We start from the raw sequence: 4345 nt of genomic DNA, 5'->3' as shown, positions 1-4345 counted from the left end.
GCAACATACCKATTTGGTTATATTGTGTACCCCCACCGGGAGGCGGAGTTTGTATGTCCATCACGGTCTTATTGAATTGCGGTTACGTTAAGTAAAAGAAACTGCCTTATCAACTGCTTTACCAACTGCACGTGCAGATAATGTAGTGTCCCTGGCCACCTACAACTCTGCGTAGACAGCTGGTTTGCCGTGCGACAGGAACAGCTGATACCCACTTTAAATGTTCGGAGGAGAAATTGTTTTTTTTTTTGTTTTTTGCGCGAAAGTTAATTGAGTGGTTTTAATTTGGTATTATATTTTTGTTATTGTTTGAAATTTCCAATATATGACAAATCACTTATGCTTTTACCTATTTATCTAGAAATTTGGAATAATTTGATATATCGCGTGGTGCCAACGATGTTAAGCTTCTCCGGTAAGTCTGCTTACGAATTTCCCCAGCCGGGATTTCACGTATAATACAAGAAATTGAAGAGTACACCCCACTGCTGACCGCACGCGCGAACTTCAAATAAATCATGTGCACATGAAAAAGCAATTTCAATTGAAAATTCATAATTTAAGACAACTTTTCAGCGAACGATTTTAAGAAAAGATTTTAATGTGGCTGAAAATGTGAAATGCATAAATAATATGTGAAGTACTTAGAGTCCAGGGAGGAATTCGAGAAAATATAACCATATATATGTATGTAGAGACATTTATATACGAATAGTGATGAGCTTTAACAATACGAACAATGCTTTCAAATTGATGATTCGGTTGATTATCTAACCGTAATGTTTAAAAAAATATACTATTTCTATTTCCTCAAAAATAAGTAATGTATGAAAGTACAAGAATATGTATAATTTTTAAAGAAAACAATTTTGTTAACAAAATAATTTAATTTTTTTTTTCGTCACTTTTGTAAGGCTTTTACCGAAATTTATCTATTACACATATTTTAAGCTTTTTAAAATATTCGAAAATATATGTATTTCAATTTGAGCAGCAGATGCGAATGCCAAACTTGGTCAAAAGCTTGAGACACGTCCAAAAAGGCCGCCATTGTATTTTCAACTTCATGTATAGAAACACTATTTTTCACAGATTATTATGAAAGGCATCTACAACCTCCGAACATACATATTGTTCTGATTTGATGAGTTTAGCATATAGCTGTATTTTTCAAAACCCAAGAAAATTATCTTTTTATACCCCTGACTCATTGGCTATGCAAATCTGCAAATTTCCCGCATTTGTGACGAAAATCCACCTGAAGAAATTCAATATATATTTTATCTAGAAAAAAACAACGGTTTGCTGTGGTTTGTGGGTTGATGGAATCATCGGTCTATATTTTTTTTCAAAAATAATGGTCATGATCTCGGCGGCATTTGGTTTCAGCTATTTGGATTTTCAAGTTTTGGGCCGATCGACTTGCCACCAAGATCGAGTGATATCACAACGTCAGACATCACGCGTTCCATTCGCAAGTTACCAGTCAAAATGCTCGAACGAGTTATAGAAAATTTAACTCAATGGATGAAAAATCTAAGACGTAGCCGTAGCCAAATAAATGCCACATGAAGTTCTTAAGAATGATAACACATAAAGTTTGAAGTTTTTTCTTTTTAAAATATTGTTGGAATATTATTTGTTATACCTATTGCCATTTGTAGTTCAATATACATACGTATGTGCTCAAGGTGATTTCATTTATCCATTCAGTGTTTCAGATTTTCTATAAGGTCGCGATCAAATGACCAAAATTTCAACGAATGGTATAAAATATTAAACAAATCCTTAAATAATATTTCACAAGAATTTTATTCAGCACTGTAAAGCTACGATAAGTATACTGAATTAAATTTAATGAATTCTATAACAAAAGAATTTTATGGTTTTATGGTAAAACATAAGTAAACAATGTGTAAAACCAAAAATAATAATTATTGTCGAACGCTCGAAAAAATATGAATGAAGTCCTTTACATAACCACACATACGTTTATACAATCTCCTATTTTCCCCATTTTTTACGACTTCTATTTCCTTTTGTTGTCAGAAATTGTCGGAAAAGTAGAGATTGGTTTTCGAATATAAAATTTATGTACGCCTGTAGCGAAGTAAAAAATCCATTTAATATTCTTTATCCGGCCGTTGTAAGGAAACAAACACAATAACAAAAACTGAGTCTGTATGTATTAGCGCTCGCATTTAAGCCGCCAGGCGTTGCTCAAACCAATCATTGGAAATGACTGAGATGAGTTGATGTAGAAATAGATATTAATATTAAAATAAGTATAGTCTTATGGACGGTAAATTCAATAATGCTTATCAACTCAAATGGTAATTGAATTTTATTTGAATTATCAGAGAGAAATAACTTTATATTATAACATAAATGTACATGTATGCTTGGTGAAGTACACTGAAGACAAATTGAGATAAGTGCATATGTATAGTATGTTAGTATATGAGAGTCCCTATTTCTACAAGGAAGTTGCTAAGTTGGGGTAAAATGAACACGGATGACAATAAACTAGTTAAGAACTGGAAACAAGCAGAACTGGAACTTGAAGAACAAAGCAAACGGAGTACGAGTAAAATTCTTGAAAATATGGTCTTTTAAAAATAGATTATTGTAGGTATAATTAATAAATTTTTTATTACTTAGATTTAATACTAATAACATTTTCGTTTAGTATTAATTGCAGTTACCACAAACAGGCTTCAGTTTGAATGGATTTGAATTGTTAGAAAAAGATCCAACAGGCTCTTGAAGAACAACAAAGAAGTATCAAAATAATATATTTGTATACAACTTTTGGAATGTACAGCTGTCTTACGACGGCATAGATCTGATTCCACGTTTTACCTATTAACCATTGACATGCAAGACAAATTCGATACTAAACCTAGACTGAATGGTTATGCTTACAAAACTAGCTATCAATCAGAAAGTAAATAAATTATCAAATCTTATCGTGCAAAATACTGCAGCTACAAAGAACCCTGTCTAGCAAGCTGATGAGTAATGCTGTCTAACAATAACAGTCTTTCTAGTAATCGTAATAGCAAAGAATGTCAAAACAAAAAAACAGGAACCTTCGTCATCAAGTACCTCCTCCCTGGAACTTACTGATATATGCTAAAAAAGACTGTAGAGGATTTTTCGGGGTAGAAAGTGTATAGATGTGAGCATCCAATACTGATCGCTCTATACTACGATTTTGTTTGAAATTAGGAAAGAAAATGGAAGCCAAAGCTTAATCAAGACAAATAACAACTAACATACCTTAAACTCTCTGCTTGATTAGTATGAGAAATTTATAAATGAATTTATTATGAAACCTTCAAGATATTCCAGTGAAAAAAATTAAGAGTTTTAATTTATCTCCATTCTCCATTATTTTTATTTCACTCATATCATCGCTACGTTATTCATCCGCTTCATCGACTACGCCAGCTTCACCACTGCGCTTGACTGCTCTCGTCTCGCTTAGGGAAAATATGATTACGGCAGCGGAAAGGACTTAAATTACTCATAGTAATAATAAAATTAAATTATTGCCTCACAGCAGCCGTGGCACAGCCGAGCGCCAGAAGCCATTGAAGGAAAGGTCACAGCACGCAAACAGATTGACGAACGGTAAGCGGGCACGCAAGTGAGTATACACAGTTTTTTGTTGTGTCACACAGTGCCAGTCATTAACAGCTTATTTTGCGGTTTATGGAAGCACACCCGTGGCGTATACGTAACATTTAATGTTGAAGTGCAATACTGTGGCTGAAGTTTATAATTTATAAGTTTATTTAACACAAAAACATTTAACTTTATGCAAATATTGTTTTCCTTAGAATTAAGGGTTCTAAATATTTAATTAGTCGACTTAAACGGTAACGTATGTAGATAGCGCACCAGATCGCTGTTGCAGAAATGCTAACTATAGTGCGGGTGTTGTAAACGGAAAAGTTGAATGCAAATGTAAGTACGGATAAGTGTAACGATGTAAAGATATACCGCTCTGGATTACTGATGACTCGAATTAACGCACTCAGGATCCGTAAATTGTATAATCGGCGTAGAAGTGTTAACGCGGCGTAATGTGTAAGCGAATGTTGATGCGCGGCTTGTGTGGATCGAATTGTGTGAGCTTTCCCATTGTCCATTCCTTTTTTGATTGAGTTGGTGTACAGCTGTGGTGCATTACGTATGAGCGTGGTGTGTTATAGTGGTGTTGTGTTGTAGTGTCATAAGCTGTGTTGAATTAAGATGTTTTGTTACTGTGGGACGAGGCTTAACTCATTTAAACTCACATGTCGAAATATTTCTGCTTCATTATTTTCTGTACTTCACT

At 33.9% G+C, this 4345-nt stretch overlaps 1 long non-coding RNA gene across 1 annotated transcript; it reads left to right on the top strand.

The window, feature by feature from the left end:
- The first annotated feature begins 224 nt into the window (after window positions 1-224).
- Window positions 225-3272, top strand: LOC108973104. The gene is made up of 4 exons (XR_001993708.1): window positions 225-288; window positions 362-415; window positions 2484-2632; window positions 2690-3272. It is a non-coding gene; the product is annotated as an uncharacterized LOC108973104 (long non-coding RNA).
- Window positions 3273-4345: the final 1073 nt, after the last annotated feature.

Source organism: Bactrocera latifrons, unplaced genomic scaffold, assembly GCF_001853355.1.
Source record: "Bactrocera latifrons isolate USDA-ARS-PBARC rearing strain unplaced genomic scaffold, ASM185335v1 scaffold_459, whole genome shotgun sequence".
Lineage (NCBI taxonomy): Eukaryota > Metazoa > Arthropoda > Insecta > Diptera > Tephritidae > Bactrocera > Bactrocera latifrons.
Note: the sequence above shows the minus strand (reverse complement) of the source record. Positions and strands in the feature narration are given on the sequence as shown.